The following is a 10445-nucleotide window of genomic DNA, read 5'->3' as shown; positions in this document are numbered from 1 at the left end:
CCGTTTGCTGGTTTTATTTGATTGTCCTTAGCAGTAGTTTCCTTAGCAGTAGTTTCAAAACTATACTTTTTTATTATAAATTTGCGACTCAACATGGGACTGAACATGCCCAATTGCCACCCTAATTTGAAATGTCCAATTATGTGCAACTACAACCATGTTCTTGCTCAAACCCCACTACTAGTTTGGAAGAGTGTAGACTGAATGATTCACCTCCGAAACACGTAGTGTCTCCAGATGCTTCTTGTCATACCACTGACCACAGCGGTGCTCACGTAGAGTGGAGTTGGAGGAAGATCTTTCATATGCGACTTTGAGATGCTGTTCACGAGGGCCATATTGACCAGCGGGTGTCACTAGAGAGCGATGAAACCTGGACCCCCATCCGACTGAACCCTCGCAAACCCATCGGCAGCTGTGCATCGCCCTATAGAGCTACTGGCCACAGTCAGCATTGGCATGGTCTGGATTTGATCATGGGGCTCATCCTTGCACGACAGTGTGGCGCCTTAACCGAATGAACCATCTAGCAACCCCCTGAAGTAAAGGTTGTTTTAAATGCATTTTTTTCAGTATGCTATGTATGAGAAATTCAGAAATTATTGTCTGGGCTTTGGCTGTTCCTCACCATGTCGGTGCAATTCTCTGTTTGTTGGTGTTCCTTTGTGTTTTCCTTTCTAACTATGCTCTTTAACAGGTAAAGCAGTTTTCTGCTGTGCTCTTGATATTTACTCTCATGGTGCTACATTTTCAATTCCTGTTATTAGCTCCCTACCGCGCCCAAAATGAGTTTCAGGTAACACCTGTTCTTATTTACCACTGTGTTACAACCCTTTAAATTCAAGCTATGATTTCTGCCTGCAGTTCCTTTCATGCACTGAGTTTGCCGCCTAATTGGTAGTCTCTTCAATAGCTTTTTCTTGTCTTGCTTGAAACCCATTCACCTTCACTGCCCCCTTGTGGTCAAATGAATGGCTGACCAACCATGGAACTTCAGTCTTTATGACCTAGGGTTCATTCAAATCGCTTATTTTTTCTTTGTTGCATCCTTTCCCCGCATCCTTTCCTTACTCCATAGCTCCAGCCAATGGAGGATGCAAGGAAAGGATGTGAGAACAGAGAAATCAAGGAAACGTGTATTAGGAAAATGGAACGTCCTTACTCCTTCAAGGACACGTTATACCGCACGTGTTCCAAAAAATAATTCTGCTAAGGATGCACTTGTGTCTCCTTGCTCAAGCATCCTTTGGGAGCCTCCTAGCTTCTTGGTCTTCACTCCTTCCCAGAGCATTGAACAGGTTGGTGTGTCCTTAAAGATCGTGGACCTCAATTGATTTCTGTGTCAGTCAAGTCCCAAGGAGACGAGGATGGTTCAAATAAGCAACTGGAATGAGCCCCTAGTGTCTCCAAAAGTCACTGCTACAAGGTTTGTATTATATGAATACACTATTTCATCCTTACCTTACCAACTTGCAAATTAAATGTAATGCTGTTTTAATAGCCAAATGTATAGACAAAACATGTATCACTTTTGTCCATACATATTGCACAGACGCAATCTGCAGCATATATTATGATCAGCTATGCATTCTGTGTAGAGCCTTGAGTCAAACTCTGGGTCTTCATAAGTTAAAAAGCCTTGTCTTCAAAGTAATATTAGTCCAACCAAAAAGGAATACACATTAGGTTTCTCAATGGATTATTTAAATGTGCCGACTAGAGAAGCAGTTGTGCTTGTATGTCTGGAGCTCTAAATTAGCTGAATTTAATTATTCATGCCTGAAGCAGGGATGAAAATAAAATGAACAATAATGTTCCCAATACTACATTGTTTCGAATCACTCCAAGGCCACTCAGTCCAAGTCAAGCAATCACACAGGTGGGGCAATTTGTATCATGTTGCTTTCGACTGAATATTAGTGAGTTTCATTTCTCCAGACGAAGGGCCATGGAATACTTGGAAGAGATTTGTTTTTCTTCTAACTTCCTACCTTCTCACTTCTGTCAGGCTACTCACAACTTTAAGTGGTGCTTATATCTAAATTCTGGATGACAATTTTGGATATTTTCATTCGGGATAGCATTTTGGCTAATTATTTTCTAAATCTCAATTCCTATGGATTTGAACACTGGGGCTGGATACATTTCACATTTACTGTGGTGTTATAAGTCTATTTATTCTATGCCTATATAATTATCATGACCTTCTATACCTGAATGTTAACACAGTTTCCAGTTGTCTTGATGGATCATGCTGTTGAGATATTTTAATACTATCCTTCACTGCAGGGGTTCCCAACCTGTGTATGCTAGTTTTTGATCCAGCCACAATTACAATCTCATGAATTTTAACATCTTAATTAGATGCTTTTCAGGTTGATAGAGGGATTGTTTACCCTCTTCAGCCTCATGTCAAAAATAGCTATGCATAGCATGAAGACTAAAAGTCCTGAATGTTTATGTTGTGCTTATTGGACGTTGTGCAAACAATTACATAAAGAGGTAACAAAATTATTTAACTCATAAAATTCAACACTGATGTGAATGAATAGGCTCCTAATTGATGAAACTGTGAACACATGGTAACTATAAATACTCATTTGGCAGATAATGAAGAATTCAGAGAAGAAGAAAATAATGAGGTAAATCTGCATTGTGTTAATAAATTTAAGGGAAAAAAATTGTTAAAGAACTTAATTGCATGAATTCAATAACCTAATTAGAATTGATTTACTGCAGTCTTTAATTTGATCGGTTAAAAAAAATAGTAACCTTTTGATGTAATTGTTTTCAATGTAGCACAATAAGCGCAATATGAACATGAGATTTTCATTATTCATGGCACACAGCTATTTCTGACACACTGTGGTTTAAGAGGCTAAATAATCCCTCCAAACAGGAATCACACCTAATTAAGAAAAATTAACAGCTCGTTAAAATTGTAGAATTGAAACTGTGGTTGGAATGAAAATCAGCATACACAGGGGACCAAGGTTGGGAACCACTGCTTTGCAGGATTGCATGTGTAAATATTATCTAAGGCACCAGTGATTTGGAACACGCTTAATAAATATTTATTGAATTCTGCTGGCACATTGAGCACAATTAAGGAATCATAAGTACTATAGTTATATACAGTTAAATGTGAAATTATTGGAACAGTGACACAATTGTTGTTGTTGGTGCTCTGTACCAACACATCCATCTGTCCATCCATCCATTATCTGTAACTCTGACCAGGCTTATCCTGGTCAGTGTCCTGGGGGGGGGGGGGGGGGTTGGGGTGCTGGAGCCTATCCCAGCATGCACTGGGAGAGAGGCAGGAATAAACCCTGGACAGGTCGCCAACCTATCGCAGGGCACACACACCATTCACTCACACACTCATACCTATGGGCAATTTAGAGTCTCCAGTTAGGCTATCCATGCTCGAAATCCACACAACAAGGCCCAGGCCGGGAACCCAGGGCCTTCTTGCTGTGAGGCGACAGTGCTATCCACTGCACCACCACGCCAGCCCTACTCCAGCACAGTGGATTTGAAATAAAACAATGAACATGAGGTTAAAGTGCTGACCATCAACATCATTCTGAGAATATTCACATCTATATACAGTGATCCATTTAGGAATTACAGCCTGTTTTATACATCGTCCTCCCATTTTAGGGGAGCAAAAGTATTTGGACAAATTAACATGATGTGAAATTAAGTCGTCATGTTTAGTTCTTGATTGCAAATCCTTTACATTCGATGACTGCCTGAAGTCTGCGACCCACAGACCCATATTTTTCCTGGTGATGCTCTGTCAGGTCAGGCCTGTACTGCAGCATCTTCAGTTCCTGTTTGTTTCTGGGGCATTTTGCCTTCAGTCTTCTTCAAGTGAAATGCATGTTCCATTAGATTCAGGATGGGTGACTTGGCCAGTCAAGAAGATTCCACTTTTCAGCCCTGAAAAACTCCTTGGTTACTTTAGCAGTGTATTTGAGGTCATTGTCCTGCTGCAAGGTGAAGCACATCATCATCATCATCATTGTGGACTTCTGCATTATAATTAATTAGCAGCCTGCCCCCAACATTACTGCCACCTATTGTCCTGGAGTGTGGGGTAGAATAGTAATATCAAATATTCTAAAAATTTCCCATGAACATTCATGGAACACTGAGACTCCTTGCCAGAGGTTCTCCAAGTGCATCACAGTTCTGTCATTCTCCTGAGATTTTCAATTATCGCCTGGCTATTCTGAGCATACGGATAAACACAAGCGCGATGGTAAATGGGTTCTTCCTGTTTTTCTCATTTTGATGCCAAGCATTAATCTCACCTTCCCTGCTGGGAAGTGAGCTTTGACAGTTATGTATAGTAGTTAAATTAGTCTGTCGAGTCGAGCCTTCAGTAGAAATCATAATATTACAGTTCTTTGTAAATTTCCCCACTTCACAGGCTAGGAATTAATAATACTTTTATAATTTAATAATAATAATTTGATATTTTTGCACCACTAAAGCTGTTTGTTTCCTGGATTTGCATTTTCTTTCCTCCGTGTATATATTTTTCATTGCACTCTACAGTTTCTAGTGCTCTACCGTTACAGTGCTCATTGTATTAATATTTACAGCAAGCTCCATTATGCTTGGGAATTAAACTTTTTTTTTGATTTGGCTCTGTACTCCACAATCTCCACAAGTGTTTGTCCCAAACAATATGGAGTTCATTGTATCTTATTATGAATTTTTATATATTATTATTTCCCACATGATAACTAAAGGCTTGATTGACCATTTGAGGTCATGCAGTAGGGTAAGCCATTTCACTCCCCATTCCCACTTAAGCTGTCATCCATCTTGAACATTTTGCCCTGATTTACTCACTCATTTCAGCTCTGCCAAATGACAGAGATCAAACTCCTCATCCCATAGGGAATGGAGATTTTACAACTGCATTAACTTTCTTGTGGTGTTTTTACATACAGTTCTTTTAGAATGAACTGAACTCTTTTAAAGTGAACCAGAAAGCTTCAAATGAACTCAGTCTTTTGTGTGTTTCACATTGTAAGTGGGCTTGAAAGAGGACTCTGCTCTCTTTCTGGTCCACTTAGGCGTTGATGAGATCTTGCATCACTTGTTGTTCACACAACGGCTCCTTTAGAACTCAGACTGAACTGCTGTAATATTGGATCTGAAGAAAAACACATTTTCAACATGCAAAAATGCCAAATTACTCACACATACAAAGCACTGTCTATAAGCCATTCATTCAAAATGGAAAAAACAAGCCAAGCCATTAAAAGTATTGATATCAAGATTTGGTCAAGTTAGAAGAAATAAAATTAGAATGAATGTGGAAATTCAAAGTTTGTGTCACACGAACGTGTCAATCATGTATAATGTATAACTTTATTTGACCCACAAGCATATTATACATTAAAGGGGTAAATATACTTCATGTCTGGATAGGTTTGTAAGATTCAATATTTTTTAATAGGCTTAAAAATTTCAAATATTTATCTGTATTTATTTATTTATTTATTCCACACTTTCTGTAGTGTCAATGATTGTATGTTTTTTGGTATAAATGTGAATGTTGCTAGGGAAATGCATCCATGGGGATAATGAAGTATTCTATGTATGTATGTTTGGATGTATGTCAGTATCTACTTCACAAGTGGTATTTATTTTAAGTTGCAAATATACAAGAACTTGCATGTTTTGTAAAATTAACTTGACAGCCAAATATAAACATCCTTTCTGAGGGGTATGACTTTATCAGCTATTTAAGACATTCATTTATGCATTGTCTTCTTTCAGCAATCCATTTTTGTTATTTGACACTTTGATGTGACACATAAAGTTTGGATGACCACATTCTCTTCAGATGGTAAGATAAAAAAACACAGGTCCAAGTTACTTAAAATAACACTGGGAAGCGCTGCTTGGAATACTGCTTGTTTGATTTGTATAAGCTTAGATAGCCAATATCATTTCTTGTAACTTTTGACATCAATACATTTAATGGCAGGCCTAGATTTTACAATTTTGAATTAATGACTTATAGTCAGGGTTTTGTAAGGATGATTAACTTGCCATTTTTGTATGCTGAAAATGTACTTCTCTTCAGATATAATTTCTTTTTGTACTGTGTTTGTATTGTGTAACTGATAATAGTAACGCATATGAATGTAGACTATGAGAGAGAGACATGCATACACACACTGTACATACATACAAACAGACATACATACAAACACATTGGCATGGATTCAGTCATTTTTCCGTTACCACGAAAGGCAAATAAATGAAATGTCATATATATATATATTTTAGTCATATTTTTTTAATGGAAGTGTTCATAATGGGGCATTATATGCACAACAATTGTTTGTAAGTCAGTAGAGGATCTATAGGGCTAGCTAAAATAGATTTAGAAACGTGGCATTTGCAGGGTAGCTACAGATGCCTAGGTAAAGAGTAGTTATCAGTAGAAACACCACAGCAGTCAATTTGACTGTTGTCACTAAGAAAATTGATAAACCTGCTGTCATGGCTTATGGCTTCCCTTTCGTGACTTTTCCTAAACGTATGTATTAAACATTGTGACATACTTTGAATATCAATATTGCATAAAGAAATAAAGCAATAAACACTTACTTAAGTGGCCATGAATGGTAAAATTTACCATCATTTATCTTGCTTCAGCCCTGCATAACAAGCCCCTTGCTGGACGAAGCCTGCAATGGAAGTTCAAGGTTTAAAAAAGATGTTGTTGTTTGCTTGTTCTTTTAAAGAAGACAGACTACCGTTTCAGGTCTGAAAAGTGTTGTTTTAGCAGAGATATTGTCAAAATGTGAACGATACCCATCCCTAGTCATGAAATGGCATTATGTGTGGTTTTGCATGTGAAATGACAGATTAATTGTTTTCAGAAATATAAATGAGTTTCCCATAAAGATTATGCAGAAAAACAATAGTTTACTTTTTTTTTTTGGCAATTATTAGTTAGCAAGCAAGCTAGCTTCCACACAAACCAAAGATGGTGACTGCAAAGTTTTTAAAAACGTTGTTGTTATTGGCTGATGTAATTAAATGTCCAATGGTGAGAATTGCTCATTGCGGTACTGAAGCATTTGTGATGATCGACAGGAAATAGAAGAAGAAGGAAAAAAACACAAAATCCCCCGGATTCAATTGCACTGTACTGTATATAGCTTGAGTTTAAGCCTCAGGTTTAAAACTCTAGAGTCTAGATCGCAGAACTGCCTAACAACTGGAGCAGCTGTCCAAAGCTGTGGAATAAGGATTAGATTTAAACTCCAGCGAAGCACACTGCAATTGACCCCCAAAGTTTGAGGCTTTTATTGTGTGAATGTGCAAAGTTATTTGTGAATTCTGTCTGTTTACAGGTCAGAAGGTACAGAATTTAATGTTTTTAAGGGCTGAAAGTCTGTGGTCATTGCAGTTATTTCAGCTGGAGAACCTGAAAAGTGCCAAACTCCCAGTGCTGTATAGATATAGGGCATGCCACCCCACCAAGGCATAACCTGGCAGGATGGCAAACCTACCATCCCAAACATGAGCAGGGGTTGACATAAGTGGTACGCAAGTATGGATTAACGGCAAAAAGAATATAATGCATGGCAATTTTATTCTAATGGAACGCATATCTAAAAATAGGAAGGCATTTGCACTGTTATGACATAAAATTGGCATGCATTTTAATCTTTTTGCCATTAATGTGTACTTGTGTACCACTTAGTTCAGCCCGATTGTGGGTAATTTTCTTCACGATGGCTTCTGCAGATGCGTTTATCATTTGGTTGAGCTACATTTTGAGGAAGCTGATGCAAGAAGAGCTCAGGTTTCTTCTGACCACACAATCCCCCAAACACCACCAGCAGCCATCACTGCAGCTGCGTAGAATCAATGTATGGCAAGTCTCGAGGTAATAAAATGTACTGAAAAACGCAGAGCAGACTGCAGGCACTTTGTGTGCTCAGTGCACAAATTAAGTGGACCTTGAAAATACCATAAACAAACCGTGCTCCTGAGGTGGTCTGAGTTTGTTTGGCATGTCCACAACAGACCTGGTTCAAATATGTATTTGTTTTGGATTCAAATACTTTTTTCTACGCTTTACTGATATTGTCTGGTGTATTGGAACCAATGAAATGCTCTCAAAAAGTGCAAACCCCACCTTCTGGTCATATTGGCAGGCTCAGTTACACCAGGTAAGATCAATAGAGCACAGAAAAGTATTTGAATCCAAAACAAATACGTATTTGATCCAGGTCTGGTTCATACATACACAAAAATGCTGATTATTGCTGTGAAAGTGGTGTTGGTGGGCCAGCAGGGGGCAATATTCCTCTGGTTGAATAATTCCCATTGCTCCAGTGCAGTGACGGGAACACTGTGCTGCAGGAGACGCCGTCCTTCGGAAGATATTAAATTTTCTTAATTAGGTGCTTTTCATGTTTGGAGGGATTATTTACACACTTAAGCCACATTATGTCAAAAAATAGCCATGAACAAAATGTTCATGTTCATATTGTGCTTATTGTGCTATATTGCACACGATTACATAAAAGAAGTAACAAACATTTTGGAGCAATGGAAAGACTGAGGTTAATCAATAAACTCCTGAACATGTAACACATGCTTCATTTGATTAAATTTATCAGCACAATGCAAGTTTGGCTTGCAATTATTTGCTTTGTCTTTGAATTCTTCATTATCTACCGGACGGTTAGTTTTAGTGGACTGGTGTCCAGACTTTGATCAGTTAGAAGCCCATTGATTCACCTCAGTCTTTAATTTGATCAGTTAAAAATAATTTCCCTTTTTTTGTAATTGTTGGCACAGTAAGCACAATTTGAACATGGGAATGCATAGGTATTTCTGACATAAGGTGGTTTAAATAATCCCTCTAAATATGAAAAGCACCAAAAAAAAAAACAAAAAAAAAAAACAACTTTCTGTGTTTTTTGGTTTTGGTGGCATTATTGTGTGTTGCAGCCATTGCTGCCCTTGGGTTATTATAAAACTTGGGCCCTCACACTCATAAATATCCATGGCCTTAGCTTAACTAGCCTACTTACTTCTGGATACCAGAAGCGTCAGCACACATTTTACACTCTAGTCCAGTGGTTCCCACCCTTGGTCCTGGAGTTCCCCTGTGAATGCTGGTTTTCGTTCCAAACACAATTACAATCCCAGAATTTTAACAAGTAAAATGTTCTTAATTAGGTGATATTCATGTTATGAGAGATTATTTAGCCACTTACATCACATTATGTCACAATAGCACAATGTGAACATGGGAATGCACAGCTATTTCTGACATAATGTGGTTGAATAGGGTAAATAATCCCTCTAAATATGAAAAGCACCAAATTTAAAAAAAACAACAACTTGGATAAATTCTGGGATTTCTTTCCTCCCCAGGTAATTAACTGAACAGTTAGTGTTATTGATTGGCCAGACACACCTGTATTCACCCCTTACTCCCAGGTAACGGGTAAAGGGAGGGTGGAAAACCCGCGGTTCTTGGACCGTGAGGGCTGTGATTTGTGTAACAGGGCTCTCGTCTATACAAAGGTGTATTTTTTTTTTTACACACAGGTAGGTACTGAATCCTACCACTAGATGGTATCAAAAGGACATTGAGCAATACTTTCCCGAAGGATCATTAATAGAGGCTCTAAATCAAGGTTTAAATGCGTAGGGATCTGCTTCAACCAATGAGATGCTTCCATGTCATTTCCAAGGGCTGGCTACGGATCTGCAGAACTCAGAGACGGGAATGCTTATGCTTTCCTTATGCTTATGTGCTCTGGTTATGTACAGTTATATACTATCATGAATACATGACATTAAAACTGGATTTATGAGCTATCAAGTTGTGACACCAATAGTGATGGGGAAAACCAAATGCTATTAACAAATGTAACATTCGATGCCATTTCACAGTGCAAATATTCTGCAGCACACTGACATCTGCTGGATTTCCAAAGTCAGTGCAACTAATCCCCCAGGATTTATGTCTACACTACCCGGGGTCAGCCAGCAGAGGATAGGCTTCAGCTCTATAGCCGGGTTCTTGTTTATTGTTGTGTTTATTCTTCCCACTGAGGAATATTTCATTTTACCTCACTGTTTGCTTATTGGGGGTTCAGGCCTGGTTTTTGTTCAATTCTCCTTCGGTTACTATGTAAAGCATCTCAGTGACAGTTCTCTGTAAAACACGGTATACAAATAAAATTTATTTGATGTGAATCCAGTGTATCCCATGTGACCTAATGCGGTTTTTGTAAATGCTGCAAAATTACAGTATATAAAATATAAAATTTGGACTTTATTATTGCATATAATTATTTTAAAATATCTATAATCATAAGGTCATCATCAGTTCATATCACTTTTGATGTATGTAAACCTATAGGCTTTGGTTG

This window comes from Anguilla rostrata, chromosome 8 (assembly GCF_018555375.3).
Source record: "Anguilla rostrata isolate EN2019 chromosome 8, ASM1855537v3, whole genome shotgun sequence".
NCBI classification, from domain to species: Eukaryota; Metazoa; Chordata; class Actinopteri; order Anguilliformes; family Anguillidae; genus Anguilla; species Anguilla rostrata.
The sequence above is the reverse complement of the archived record's forward strand: the minus strand, read 5'-3'. Positions refer to the sequence as shown.